This window comes from Chlorocebus sabaeus, chromosome 17 (assembly GCF_047675955.1).
Source record: "Chlorocebus sabaeus isolate Y175 chromosome 17, mChlSab1.0.hap1, whole genome shotgun sequence".
Classification (NCBI taxonomy): Eukaryota; Metazoa; Chordata; class Mammalia; order Primates; family Cercopithecidae; genus Chlorocebus; species Chlorocebus sabaeus.
Window position 1 is genome coordinate 50,898,029 of NC_132920.1, and position 16,524 is coordinate 50,914,552.

The window sequence follows — 16,524 nt, forward strand, 5'->3', positions numbered from 1 at the left end:
CAAAAAGATAAAGGACAGGAATTAAATTAGGTTGATTGGCAGGAGTTACAAACTTAACATTCCTTTATTGGCTAGGCAGGCAATGTTAATTATCTAAGTGAGAAAACATCTAAGGCAACTAGGAGTGGTGGGAACTGGGCTGACCAGGAGAGCTTGTACCCACCTTAAAGGCATCACATTAAAACAAGCAGACAAAAAGCACTGGTTTCAGCCAAACAAAATAAACTGGGAGCTTCAACAAAGGATACCCACATAGAAAATGTTACTTAGTGGTTGTGTGACCTTGGGTGAATTATTTAATTATGCTCATTTTTAAACTAGTGGTAATAATAGTACCCCCTTGGTAGGGTAAAATACTAGTACATGAAAGTGTTTAAAAAGGGCATGGCACATAGTAAGGGTTAGTTGTTTAATTTTTTAGTAAGTGCTAGCTGTTTCTGGCCTCTCTCCCCATCCCCTAGCCCCTCCACCCTCAGGGTATACTATCTGTATCTATATATCTATCTATATCTATATCCATAGCCAACTAGTCCAGTAAACTATGTTAAATTGATAGGGGTACAAATGGAAAACAAGTTTTTTTTCCCCCTTCTAACTGTTGTTTTCAAACATGCTTTGATAAATCTTCTTTCTTTACACCTTGTCTATAACTTGAACAGACCCATTTCTTTCCCAGTCACTCATAGGCATTAAAGCATCTAATTTTCAGGTATTTAAAAGTTCATTCTAATCTAAAACTTAAGTTCTATTCAATTTCCCTCCCTACTCCCCTCCCTTTTTTTCCTTCCTTCGTTCCTCCCTTCCCTTCTTCTCCCCTCCTCTTCCCTTCCCTCCTCCCTTCCTGTCCCCTTTTCTCTCCTTCTTTCCCCTCCCCTCCCCTTCCTGTACAGGTATTTTTTGAGTGCTTAGTCTGTGCTAAGCTCGCAGGGGGTTTTTAGAGGAGGATAAGGGTGGGGCTTCAGTGCTGGGAACACTGAAATAATGATAAGTACTTGCTGTCTATCGGGATACATAGGAAGTGTATGTAGATCAATACTGAGGCATCAGGGATGTCTTTCTGGATGAAGTAATGTCTAATATAAAACCCGAATCATAAACAGGCATTAGCTAAGTGGGTGAGGAGGGACAATAAGGGTACAGAGAGAATTTCTGGCAATGGGAGTAGTAGATGAAACAATAAAAATTAGAACATGCTGATTTCTGGGAACTACGAGTATTTCACTATGGCTAGAAGAAAAGTGCAGGCAGTTAAATAAGAGAAATGAAAAAAATGTGGCATTATACATACATTTTTTTTTTTTTTAAAAAAAGGAGGCTTAAAGTGTTTTATGTCACTTTCCTGTGGCCGAGTAGGCAGTATAGCTAGAACCAGGTTCTCCTTTTTCTCCTTCCCGCTTTACTGAGCTCACACCATGCCATACCCCAGGACCATCCTGCCTCCTCTTTATTAACACTAATGAGAGAGAGAGAGGCAAATGAAGAGTCTGATTCCACTCATCCCTTCACTTAGAGAATCCATAGGAAAAGAGCATTTTCCTAAGTCATAGCTTTCAGAGGGAATGTTCTGCAGACAAAGTCATTCAGAGGGGAATATTCTGACTTGTGTGGACACAACCCACTTTTTTTTTTTAATGCGATTTAATTCTTTTGATCATTAGATTCTTTTGTTTCTTTAAACTTTTAGGAGATTTGCTTTTTAGGTCTCCATTATTGTGAAACTGGCCTATCTGGGGAAGGGGGGCAAAATTCTTTTTCCTCACTACTTCCTTACTGGTAGCCTGTAGTTCAGGCATTTTTCAGGAGCCATTCTCATCCCTGACTTGGACTGTGTTTTATGGGGATTTTGCTGCATTTTAGCATTTTAATTTCCATTTCTGCAGTATAATACTATTGACTCATTCAAAAACTTGTTCTCTGTATAATATTTTATATGTTGGTTATATACTTTTTAGAAGTTTAAAATATATGGTAACAACCTAGTAATACAAATAATGACATGCTCAATTTGGTCCAAATTGCCTTTATATACTAAATTTAAAAAAAGTTCTATTCACACACACACACACACACACACATATATATATATATATATATATTTTGTTTGTTTGTTTGTTTGTTTTGAGACGAGGGCTTCCTCCATCGCCCAGGCTGGAGTGCAGTGGTGCAATCTCGGCTCACTGTAGCCTCTGCCTCCCAGGTTCAAGCAATTCTCCTGCTTCAGCCTCCTGAGTAGTTGGGATTACAGGCATGTGCCACCACGCCTCGCTAATTTTTGTATTTTTACTGGAGATGGGGTTTTACCATATTGGCCAGGCTGGTCTCGAGCTCCTAATCTCAAGTGATCCACCCATCTTGGCCTCCCAAAGTGCTGGGATTACATGTGTGAGCTTAAAAATAAGCCAGTTTCTTGTAATAGAGGTGTGGTTTCAGCTGTAGAGTTTGCATATTGCAGAAAAGTTGGCTTTAGCAGTTTTTGGAGAGCTATCATATTTGCAAAAGTATTTTAAATCAGAATATCCTATTATCTGCCTTGTATTTCCTATTTTACTCATAGGTAAAATCTGGAGACAACAGGGAAACTAGAGAAAAGATCAGGAAAAATGGAGTTTTATATAATTTATTTAGTTATTATAATTAAAAAATCACCACAACTCTTCCATTAATGATCATAAATACATTGTAATTCTGTGATGAGTATGAGAGTGCAGATATCTTTTCAAGATACTTATTTCATTTCCTTTTGATATATACATCTAGAAGTGGGATGACTGAATTATATGATAGTTCTATTTCTGATTTTTCTTCAACAGCATTCTTAATGTATTAATGTTTATAGGATCCCACGCCAGACAGTAAGTAAAGGTATATATTGTGCCAGTCACAATGACTACTTGAATCTCCACATTCACTTGCAAATTGGCCAACTCTTTTATCTGTAGAAATCTTTTAGACCTATGGAGTTTAAATCTATAGAATGAGAATTTCTAGGGCTGAGCATAATTATTCATTAAATATTGGCTTAACTGAATTTACTTGAATTCAGAAGTGGTGTCAGGAACCAATATTTTCATTTTTGGAGAGAAGCAGCAGTAAAATGGTTATGAAACAGAACAAAAAGTAGGTAGATGAAAACTATGCCTGAATTGTTTTAATTTTATAAGCCTATGTTAACTATAAATAGTGAAAAATTCTTTAGAGAATGAAGTATGTTCATAGAGTAAATAAAAGAAGATAAATATACTTAAACATTCTAGAAATTTATAAACTGGGACAAGACTCATTCTCTTTGAGCCTTAGAACCTCTTCTGTAGGACTGATAATTTTTTAAAATTCTAGATAATTTTACGGGACCCTTTCTGCCTAAAAATCTTGGATTTTGTGATTTAAATTTTCTCTTCATCAAATAGACAACCAGAGATCATTTATTCGTGTGTGTGTGTGTGTGTGTGTGTGTGTGGTATCTTCCTGTTAAGATCTTCTTATCCTAAAGTGAAATTGTACAGCCAAAGTATAACCCTCCAAGGAATCTGTGGAAATACTGACAGATTTAGCAGCAGGAATAAATTCTAGGGGTTCATCTTGGAGTTCAGATGAAGACATTGCTAACCCTGGGGCAACTCTGAGAGAGATTATATTATTAAAGGAATTTGGATAGAATATAAAGTATTGCAAAGCAGCATCTCCTGTGCAGAGGAGCTGTTAGGAAGATATAGTGAGGAGTGCTCAGTGTCTACAGGGGAGTGCTCTTTGAGATCTCTGCTAGGGACTTTGGAGGAGGGCAGTGTAGAACCATGAATCAGACAGCACACGTGTGCAGTGGTTGTTAATTATGTACCCTCTTGAATAGTTAGGAGAAACTTAATCTAAGTTCTATATTCCAACCAGAATAAATGCTTTTGTTTGAGGCATAGTTGTAGTACACTCCCATGGTACTTAGCACAGAGCACATACTAGGTGTCCAATAGCTACTTGTGGAGTGATGATGTGAATGACTACTGGAAATCAATCAAGGGGGCCATATGTCTTGACCTGCAGCAGTGATAATTAAGAGGGAAGTGGAAAGACAGTGAGGAGAAGGGCTGAGTTGTTAATGTTAGGCTCTGTGAACAGACGCAGTGGCTATGAACCAAACAAGTATGTTAGTGAAGAGCCAACCTGAGAAGAATTAAAGTGTGTCTTTGTGCCATACAGGTAGCTGATACAGGCAGTAGCTGCCTCCTACCTGATGGGCGAGTCAGAAAGCTAGAAGAAACCATTTAAGTTTGAGGTCATTTGCTCCATTCTTTTGGAGCTGAAAATTCATTAATATTTGTACCAGAGACTCAAGTAACAAACCTGGATAATTTTTAAAAAGAAGATACATGTTCTTGGATTTCTAGCAAAATAGACCAAACCTGAAAGGCACTGCCTTAATACCAATGATCCAATTAGACATTGATCATTGCAAAGGGGCTTGAATGTTGTAGATCACTAGGAACAGGCTTCCTCGAAATGACCAGAAATGGAATAGTATTGGTCTTCATGTAGCTTGTTGTTTCTGAATGCTTTGCGGTTGCTCCCTAGGACCAAGCGTTGTATGCCTTTTCAAATGTGTGGTTATTCAGAAATGATTTTCCTACCAAGTCAAGTAATAGACAAAGTAATCACAGAATATTCTGTTCTTGTTGAACTAAATAGTGTGGTTTTTCAAAGGAACAACAATCAAAAGTGGTGGAAATCACTCATTTGCACATTTGCTTCTAATGAAATTAGAAACATTGAAACAAGTATCCGTGGGACTTTTCAGCCTTCTGGAATTCTAGTCTGTTGTGTTTGAAATAATAGTGCCTGGAACATAATAAGTACTTGAAAAATATTTGTTAAATGATTGAGTCAAAGTGTTTTCTCCAGCTGCATTTTTGAAAGCTTAATAATTCCCCCTCTATATTTAAAAACTGGAAAGCCCTTATTTCTGCAGCAAGAGGAAAGGATTTGGGTATCTATGGAGGGCTTGTCTATGCCAGGAACTTTGCTAAGAACTTTATATTATTTCAATTAGTTCCTACAACAACCCTGTGAGGCAGGTATTTTCACCATATTTTACAAAAGAAAATTAAAACTGCATGGCCAAATAGCACAGAGCCCCAGAATGGTGGACTTAGGATTTCCTTTTGAGTTAAAGGATTTGTATCTCCAATGGCCTGGTTCTCTGGGAATCAAACCTAGGCAGTCCCTTATTTTTCTTTATTGCATCTATGTGAATTAAGATGAAAACAATAGGAATATCTCCTCGACTTTCTCTTTCTAGAACTTCCTTCATTATTCTCATTTCCAAAAATCAGTCTGGTAAAAGTTGTACAAGTACTTATCATAGATTTAGAGAAGACTATGAAAATTATTTTTGAGAAACAATGGCACTTTTCTCAGAATGCTCTGTAAATATTTGAAAAAGTCATGAGAAAGCATGATTCCAGGACTGAGATCAGGTTCAGGAAATTAGGTGATGCTTCTAGTTTTCATTGGAAATGAAATGTTTTCCACTTTTCATATTATCTTATTGACATTTAAATCATCTTGTTGAGATGTGAGAATATAGACGCTAGAGTCATGCTGCCGGGATTTGCATCGCAACTCCTCCACTTATTGCCTGGTGACCTTCAGAGAGTTACTTACCCTCTGTTTCTTACTCTTCTTCCCTGTAAGATGGGGATAATCGTAGAAACACATGGGACTGTTATGAGTATTAAATAAGTTAAATTTCGTAAAGCACTTAGAATACCATCTGGCACAGAGTAAGCTCTATATAATATTTGTTAAATAATTACATAAAATGACCTGTCCCTAAAAATATATTGAAAAATCTCCTTCATACAAACTAATCTCAAAATTTCATTTATTTTCTGTTCTTAGAGTGAAAGTAAGATAGAATCAGACTTCAAATGAAGACCCTGTATGCTTTCAACATAAAATAATTAAAATATTTGATTATCAGTATGTCTTATTGTTTCATTTGCCTGAGAAAAATTGGGGCAGAGAGTTTATTGTTTTGAGTTTGTTTATCACCTGTCTACTTGTAGACAAGCATCACAGTGATGAGTACCAATCTTTAATTTTACTGAGTAAGGATTAGGAGGTAGGGATTTGGCAAGAGCAAAAGTACTGAACAACATTGAATCCCAAAAGATAAAACAGTCTCTGAAGTTTGAACTATATACAAAATGGTTACATTGACATAATTGACATGATATCTCCACTGAAATATATGTTTTAAAAAACTTGAATTTCTATGTGTTAGGCAGTCACATTTTCTAGATGACTGAATTTCAACTTGGGAAAGAAGTGACTGAAAGGACTGAGTTAATACCTGGGCAAGATACCAAGAAATATATTATTTCCAACCCTCTTCTCGCACACACAGTCTAGCAATAGCATTTATTCAGAATCTCTTCCTGGTGCAGATTTAGATTGTATACATTTTAGAAAATGTGCAGAAGATAGACAAGATGGGGGCAAAGGACATGGACATTGTCTGGGCTGAATTACCTATGTTACCTCTTTGGAATCCAGGCTCCTGTATTCTGTGGTCATCGTGTCATATCATTTAAAATAGCCTGAGTTTTTTTTTCAGTGCATTGAGGGCTAGAGACACTCCAAGTTAAGAGTACACATATTCACTTTTAGGAGATATGCTCTTAGTTTGCTAACCAGTCCAGGGAGACTTACAGATATACAGATCAAATGGTAATGTCAGGATATTTAGCATTCAGAGGGGAAGAGAAGGAAGCTAATATTGAGATACTTCTGGCCTAGATTTCCTGCCTGCCAGTGGTGACTATCACTATCAAATATAGAGACATTGGAGCATTAATCTGTGCTTTCTCTGTGGTCCATTTGGTGCTCCAATGAACACCTGATTCCTTTAAGTATGAATTTTGGCAATTTAAACTACTTTATCTGTCAGACAGCCAAATATATTTAATGTGTTACCAATTCATACTGGGGGTCAGATTATTAACTGAATCAGACACAATTATTAAAAATTGTCTCACAAGGTCAGGAAATCGAGACCATCCTGGCTAACATTGTGAAACCCTGTCGCTACTAAAAATACAAAAAACTAGCCGGGCGTGGTGGCAGGCGCCTGTAGTCCCAGCTACTGGGGAGGCTGAGGCAGGAGAATGATGTGAACCTGGGAGGCGGAGCTTGCAGTGAGCCGAGATCATGCCACTGTACTGCAGCCTGGGTGACAGAGTAAGACTCTGTCTAGGAAAAAAAAAAAAAAAATGTCTTTTTCCTATGGAATATTTTGTGTTTTTTATGTAAATTTTGAAAAGATAGGGATTGGGTTCCATATTCCTCTGCTAAGCCACTGCATATTATTGGAAAAATCACTAAATCTCTCTCGGCTTCAGAATTTTTATTTCAGAATTGTGGAGAGTATGCCATTTCTTGGCCACTTGCGTATGTTAGAATGATGTAGGAAGTCTTATCTAAAAATGTTCTTTAAAGACTGGGTAGGTTAAAAGTTTGAACATTAAAATAACAAAAAATTTATCTAATTTATTTTAAAATTCACTTTTAAAATATTGGAGTTGACATTGATGTTAGGGATCTTGTAGACTGTGCCTCTTCCAATTAACGATGAGGAAACTCATGATTTGCCTTCTATATTTAACAGAAGCAAAGCTAGAACCCAGGGCTCCTGACAGAGCCACATACGGCCTCAGAAAGGGTGCTGCTTAAAATTCTGACTCAGAAAGGGCACTGCTTAAAATATTTGATTTGGGCTTTAAAAATGTCATGGTGGAATCTGGAAGCAAGCCAGTTGCTTTATGCTTTTTATCCTTTTTGGTTTGAATTATTAGCTCTAATTCTGCACAGGTCACCGTGTTATGGAAGGGGGCTATTGGAAGACAGCAAGATTCATGGATTTTAGACTTTATACTGCAATAAAGCAACATAAGAAGAGGAGGGGCTTTGGGGGCACATGATGACAAATGTAATACATCACAACACAAACTTCTTTCAGCCCCAGAAGCAGTATGTGAGATGACCAAAGTCTGTAAAATTAAGCACAAGAGGAAGAATGTCTGATATGAAGTTTCCTCCAGAGTGATCTAGCTTTCACTAACTCCCAATTTATTTGCAATATTAACCCTTAGTGAATAAGAAAGGAATAAACCATAATATATTATTATTGGTAAAACAATAATAAGGGCAACCTTCATGTGAACTGGACAATAAAACAATTTGCATGTTTGATAACAAGTTTAAAAGCTCTTCTAAGAAAATAATTTAATTATATATATATATATTTTTTGCATGCTCTACTTTACTCTCCTATAGAATCTCAGTTTATCATAGCATAATCACAGTGCATTGTAAATTGCTAGTTACTTGTCTATCTCCAGCATGGGGCTTTAAGTTCAGTGGCCCCTAATTTCATCTGGTGCCTGCTAAATATTTGCTGAAATAATAAATGAATGAATGACACTTCCTTCTCCCCAGTCTGTAGTTTAAAAATAGCCCGAAAGGTAAGATTAAGATAGAAAATACTGACATGATGATATATAAGATGAAGAATTATCTGTTACAATTAGTTAGTCAAACAACCAGTATTTTTGAGCATCTGATAAACTAATGTTAAGCAATTTTTATGTTACTTTTTCTGGTAGAATGTTTTGGAGGCTCCCACTCCATTAACTCCTTTTGCCAAGATTTACAGGTGCTTATAATACTACGGAGCAGATAGAAGCTGCTCTATAATTCTAACAGGGAATTGACATCTCCTAAGTCTGAGACACTGAATCATGGCCTCAAATAAAATTTCATCAAGGTGGGTTTGGTAATCTCAGAAACTACAATGATTACACACTATGAGGGCCTCCTTGTTGGGTGATGACAGAAAAGACTGAAATTATGGGGAAAAAAATGAAGGATGCCCAGCTTGCCAAAACATATAATCATGGGGCTCTAGTACATCAGGAAGGTGAAGTGGGGGAAGGGTAGTGAAGAGTAGGGTAGGGTAAGTCCTTTGATCTACACAACTCAGGCTATGATCCCAAAGAAATAAAATTAAACACCCAAAACTTAATTTTCATGACAGTGTGTAACCCTCCATAATAGCTAATCATTCAAAGAATGAAGTCCTTTGAAGTATCCAAACAGGGCAATCCTTACCACCCTCCTACCCCATCCAAGGAATAGGCCAATAAACTGAAATCAATGGTTTGGAGCTTTCTTTCATTCTGAAACATTATAGCATCTTCACAGTAATTTGAATAGGAATTAAACACTAAGATAGTAGAAGAAAAGATAAGCTATATCCTATCAATTCTGTATTATTTTCAGCATTGCACAGGCTCTTTCATATCATACTGTGATAAAACTTACAAGTTTTCAATTTTATTTTATTTTTACTGCCCTCCCCTTTGGATTACGTAAATATCAAAATGAATACATATTTTTTAGCCCTACTCTGTTTTTTCCCCTTTAATACTGCAGCTAATGAGGCAAAAGGCAGTCCTACTGATTCAAAGACAGCAATTTGGCAACTTTTATTTCCCTAGTTCAGCCGATTTTGTTATTCTCATACATTTTTATAATTGCTATTTTTCAGCTCTCAAGTTAATATAGGTAGAAGGAAAGCTAGTTTGAATCTGAACCTGGTGCTAGAGGTCACAGGAAGATTATGTAACAGGACTGAGAACCTCTGCAAAGTATTTAATAGCAGAGCATTTCCAGGAGAGTTCAAAAACATAAAAGTGAAACCACAAGCCTAAAACATTTTGCAATTACTGACAAAACTGTGCCTTGTCAGATAATGCCGGGGAATAGCTCAAGCAGAGGAGAGAGTTGCTAAAATGGCAATAAAGAGTATACATCTTGATTCTGAAACAACTGATTTCTCGTGTTTAATTTCTTGCCATAATGGTTTTCCTTGAAAATTTGTGAATAGGTAGGTAAGACAAAGAAGAAAAAAAATTCAACGCTTTGTGCAAAGGACATGCTAGAGATTATGGGTTCTTTTCGAAGCAAACTCTAAAAATCTTAGTTCAGAAGCTTAAATGTGGACCGAGGGACTGTGTCCTGTTTCTTCCTGCTGGGTTCATTTAGACTGAATCCCAGGCTGTCCTGCGTTTTAGTTGGAGACTCTCACAGTGGGGGTGATTGGACTTTCTCTGCCCTAGGCACAACATATGCTACTTCCCATCCCTTTTATAGGCATTAGTTCTGCAGACAGCACTGGTCAAATGTACATTATTCACAATCACTTTAATGCAAATATGCAAGGCTGAGGGAGAAAATATGTCACAAAGAGGCAGTCATCCATTTCTCTTCTTTTCTGATTTCTTTCTTTATAGGTTCCCTTCTATATGTTTGATTTTACAATTAATACAGGATAAAAATAAATAAATATGTAGCATCCACTGTGAGAACCATAAAAGAGCTCCCTAAAATTCCCTCAAATGCCTTTTGTTAAATGCTAGTAACTAGAACCCTATAAATTGTTTTGTTTTTATTGTTGTTCCTTTTTTTCTTCATGACTCTGCTTTTTTTAATTAAGTGGAATCCCTGCATATACTCTGACACTGTCACATTTGTAAGAAACAGAAGAGGAATCAAAGCAAAGGGTAGGACTATATTTAATCTGTTAAATGAAAATAAAACACACAATTAGTTTTGTACTGCAAAAATTAGCTTTTGCCGCATTTTCAACCTCTATTTAAAGAACTGTTTGATTTCTCAATAACAAGGCATCTGATCTGTGGCAGAACATTTCTAGGACAGATTTGCAAATGTATATTACACAGGCATGCATTTTAAATTTGAGCAGAGATTATGTGGTATTTGTCTGTCGAAACCATGAAGATATAACTTACTTTGCCAGTAGTGAACCCGAGTCTTACAAAATCATCTGCCAAATATAGAAAGACTCCTGGATTTCTGTTACCCTGTTTCGGAGAAGTTAAACAGTTCTGTTTTGTTTTAAAGTGTATCCAGTGAATTTATTTAAATGCAACTATTTGTCACACGAGACAACCTGACATGCTAGGCCTGGCTTTACATTAAGCACATGAAAGTTCTTCTATGTGCAGAATGAAAAACTAAAATGTAAGCATCTGCACATGATATTTAGAGGTACATAAAATTGTGCCAGGGACTCTGAGAAGTCCATATGCATGAACAGCAATATAGAATTAAAAAAAATGCAGATTAATAGAACATTTGGAAGACATTGTGCTACTTGAAATGATGCAATTAAAATGTTAAGCAAATCCTATGTTAGTCTAAGGTACAAGTGTAGCGAACATTTGTCATGAAGGAAACAACATGCTTTTATTGTGACTCAATTCTGTTAATTTAATGATCTATGTCAATGTGCTTAGATATCATGTCATGCACTCTTCTGTCTTTTCAAAAGCAGTCACTCTTATTCACCTTTATGTTTGCTTTGTTATTGTTACACTTATGATTAACTTAGGAAGTAGGGAAAATAAAAGCCAAATAAAGTGTCAGGTCACCCATTTTTTCTTACCACGTTGTTTTAATGTAGTCTTAACCTCAGATAATTATATTAATAATGCTACTTTTTCCCCTTGTCCCAAAATTATCTTTTAACTAAAATAGCCAATTACCCAATAGATGGAGGAGTTCTTTTCCTCTGTTGGTGCCTAGTGATTTACATGGACCCTTATTAATGCTAATGGAAGATACATCCGTAAATCTCTTCACTCCAAAAGGATAATGGCCTTCTATTAGTCTCCCATAAAAGGAGAATAAGCAAACTCTGTCTTTATAAGTGATACAGGTAGTGAATTACTTAAGGGAGATTTACAGCACCTGTAATTAAGTAGTTTAAACTATTTTGTTAGCATTCTGTGTACATCGTGGTAAATTTTAAAAATGTCAGATATGTCTTCGACTCTACATAAACTGTCAAAATTAATCCAGAGGACTATTATTATTAATTAAATACTTGTGTTTTCAGAGGCAAACACACTTGGTAGTGAAAATATATGTCTTATTTCTAAGAAAAAGAACACATAAAACCTTTTAAATTTAATTTAATTAATATTTTGTTTCAAAACATTATCATGTGCCTAATTTTGAAAAAAGAAGAAAAAGGGTTATTTTATTTCATTTTTAAAGAGAAGTGACATACACATTTATTAATGTGAATGAGGGGCTGGCGTGGGGAAAATCATAGAGTAATTATTTCACCTACATGATGGGGTACAGATAGTAATATACGAACAAGGTTATTGTGGATTGGGTGTATCAATTTTCATTAAAATTAAAAAAGAATTTTTAAAAACCTAGATTTTGACATAAGAATGAAATGACTTCATTTAAGTAAATAACATGGCCAGCATTGGTATTGGGATTCTGCATTATTGAATCGTAAAAGAGGAGTAGGTGTGTGTGAAGTGTTATCCTAAAGAGTTACCTAATAGTTCCTTAATTCCTGGGCCCTAGGGAAGGTCATGGTGTTAGAGTAGTTTGCCAGACACCTACACAATGGTAACACTAACCTTTGTCAAACTGAAGTAAATGAAATTTGTTTCGGCATCAACTTCCCATGTATATACTGGATTCTCCTTTATTTGCTGTCCTTTTGCTTCTTCAGACATTTATATCTCACCCTTCCCAAAAGTTTATTTGAAAAATGATACTTCAAATTAGTCATTTAAATCTTATCAAAACTTTATTAATGTATATATTACCACTAGGTCTATTTGCATTTTAAATCTCTTCTCTAGAAGTTCTCTTAGACTCCATAGTAAAGGACTCAGATACATAGACAGATTTCTTGAAATTATATTAATATGGTACTGCCAAGATTGGCTTTGGTTTACAGCCTGGTCTGAACTTTGCTTGAGAGTGTAGGGAATAGGAAGGTTGGAGAGAATTTGGGAATCCTGGAAAAAGGTTGAATGGTTTGCTATTTGTGGATTTACAGGTCTACGTTTACATAGATGTGGTTGTATTAGCCTGAATCTAAATGTCCATAATTGCTTCCTTTTCAATTCACATAAACCCTTGTTGTCAGTATTCAGAATTAGTGCTAGTTTCTTGATTTGGGGCCTAAAATTTAAATACATGAGATCAGATTAAGAGGTTCTATTTACTATATACATTCTTTTACTCTTTCTCAAAAATAGGGCTATTCCCATTACCGATTTCTTCTTGAGTACATTTTGGTACTTTGTATTTTTCATTTAATCTGAATTGTTCATTGTTTGGCCTAAAATTATTCATAGTGATCATTTATTGTTATTTTAATGTCTATAGAACATTTAGTGGTATTTTATTTTTGATAGTGATAATTTATTTTTCTTCTAGAAATATTATGAATCTGGCTAAAGATTTATAAAATTTATTTATTTTTTTGAAGAAACTGATTTTTGGTATATCAAATTTTTTCCTATTATTATCTTTTGTTTTTTTGTTTTCTCCTCTTATTTTTATCATTTTCTTTTTTCAATTATTTTAGATTAAATTTTCTCTTTTTAAAAAATTTCCAAAGATTGCTTTTGATAATCAATTTAGATATTAACTTGAGAACCCCTTTTTCTAATATAATCATTTTAAAGCTCTCAATTTCTCTCTAAGCTCTTCTTTGGCTGCATATAATAAAATTTTAAATGATGTTTTTATTTTCCTTGTCTTTAAAACATTTTCTAGTTCTTATTGTATTTTCTTCTTTGATATAATTTCTTCTTGGAAATAATGTGGTTTTTTTTTCTCTGATTGCTCTTAAGTTTTCTATTTGTCACTGATGTTCAGCAAATTGAACACAAAAGTCTTGGTGTGGTTTCCTTTTTGTTTATTCTACTTGGGGTTTGTTGAAATTCTTAGATTTATAGGTTTATAGATTTGGAAAATTTGGAAAATTATATATATTTTTGTCTCTGTCTTCTTTTTTGGAACCCTAATTACTTGTATGTTAGAAAACTTGTTGTCATGCGATAGGTCACTCATACTCTGTTCAGGTTTTCCAATTCTTCTAGTGTTTCATTTATTGTTTTTAACTCTTTATTTTTTGTCTTTGAAATTTCTAGTTCCATATTTTCAAGTTCATTGATTTATACTTCTGCAGTGTTTAATCAGTTGATGATTTCTTCCAGTGTATTTTTCCCTTCAGAGATTGTATTTTTCAGTTCTGTAAGTGCCATTGGGTTTTTAAAAAATATTTTGCATTACTCTTTATACTTAATACTTTTTAGAACATACATATTTTTAAAACACATATATTTAGAATATATGTATACACGTATAACATAATTATATATTTTATAGGCCGGGCGCGGTGGCTCAAGCCTGTAATCCCAGCACTTTGGGAGGCCGAGACCGGCGGATCACGAGGTCAGGAGATCCAGACCATCCTGGCTAACACGGTGAAACCCCGTCTCTACTAAAAATACAAAAAACTAGCCGGGCGTGGTGGCGGGCGCCTGTAGTCCCAGCTACTCGGGAGGCTGAGGCAGGAGAATGGCGTAAACCCGGGAGGCGGAGCTTGCAGTGAGCTGAGATCCGGCCACTGCAGTCCAGCCCGGGCTACAGAGCAAGACTCCGTCTCAAAAAAAAAAAAAAAAAAAAAAAAAATATATATATATATATTTTATATATATATATATTCGCTGTAACATCTTTTCCTAATAATTCTACTATCTCTGTAATCTCTAAGTCTATTTCTCTTAATTGATTATTATCTAATTTATGTTTCATCTTTTCCTGTTCCTTTGTTTGGTAACTTTTCATTGGATATTGTGTATTGTGCATTTCATATTTTGGTGTACTGTAATTTTTTGTATTCCTTTAAATAAAGTTGGACTTTTTTTCTGGCATGTGGCTATATCACTTGGAAATAGTTCATTCTGTTTGATGTTGGCTTTTACATTTTATTTATTTTTATTTTTTATTTTTTTGAGACAGAGTTTCACTCTTGTCGCCTAGGCTGGAGTGCAGTGGTGCCAGCTCAGCTCACTGCAACCTTTGCTTTCTGGGTTCAAGCTATTCTCCTGCCTCGCTTGGATTACAGGTGCGTGCCACCACACCTGGCTAATTTTTGCATTTTTAGTAGAGACAGGGTTTCGCCATGTTGACCCAGGTGGTCTAAAATGCCTGACCTCAGGTGAGCCACCTGCCTCGGCCTCCCAAAGTGCTGGAATTATAGGCATTGAGCCACCATGCCCAGCCGGCTTTTACATTTTATTAAAGTGGGTCTAGAAGAGCTTTTACTATAAGGTTAATATAGTTCTACTACTAAGATGATACCCCTCTGAGGATTCTAATCAATGATGCATGATTTAGGAAATTTTATCTGGTGGAAAATCAACATTTTTCAGTCCTACATTGGCTCCAAGAATATGCACAGCATTCTATTTTCTAGTGATTTGATTCCTGGTTTCTTATACGTGCGTAGATTGGTACACAGCCAAAGACTGGAATAGACCTCTGTAGATTTCCAGATTTGGGCTTCTGGCCTACAGACTTGTAAGAGAAAAAATTTGTGTTGCTATAAACTATTAAATTTGTGATAGTTTGTTACAGCAGTCATAGGAAACTAATATACATTTTATAATTACATTTCTTATACTTAGGCCTATCATCTATTTTGAGTTATTTTTTATATTGGGTATGAAAGGGGTACAATTTTAATCTTTTGTCCGTGAATATTAACTGTTCCAGCACCAATCGCTGAGAAGACATTTCTTTCCACATTAAATTGGGGAAATCAACCTTGTTGAAAGTCGATTAGCTATAAATGTTAAGAGTTTGTTTCTGAGCTCTCAATTCTGTTACATTGATCAATATAGTTACCGTTAGGCCAATACTACATTGATTTGATTACTGTAGCAGTGTACTAAATTTTGAAATTGGAAAGTGTGAATTTTCCAACTTTGTTTTTCTTTTTCAAGACTATTTTTTTTCACATTTAGTCTTCTTTTTTTTAAACTTAACTTTCCTTCCTTCCTTCCTTCCTTCCTTGCTTCCTTTCTTCCTTCCTTTCTTTCTTTCTCTTTCTTTCTCTTTCTCCTTCCTTCATTCCTTCCTTCCTTCCTACCTACCTACCTACCTACCTACCTACCTACCTACCTAGACGCAGTCTTGTTCTTGTCACCCAGACTGGAGTGCAATGCTGTAATCTGTAATCTCAGTTCAGTGCAACCTTTGCCTCCTGGGCTCAAGAAATTCTCCTGCCTCAGCTTCCCAAGTAGCTGGGATCACAGGTGCATGCCACCATGCCCACCTAATTTTTGTATTTTTAGTAGACATGGGGTTTCACCATGTTGGCCAGGCTGGTCTCGAACTCCTGACCTCAAGTGATCCATCTGCCTTGGCCTCCCAAAGTGCTTAGATTACAGGCATGAGCCTCTGTGCCAGGCCCTTTTTAAAAAAGTTTCTTAAAATTATTTTTCCTTTTAGAAACAACTTTACCAGGAAACCAGCTCCCCTCCTGCCACACTGGGCAGGCTGCAGTCATCTTTTTTTAAACTGCCCTGATTTTCCCTCACACCCACAAACAGGATCTCCTCA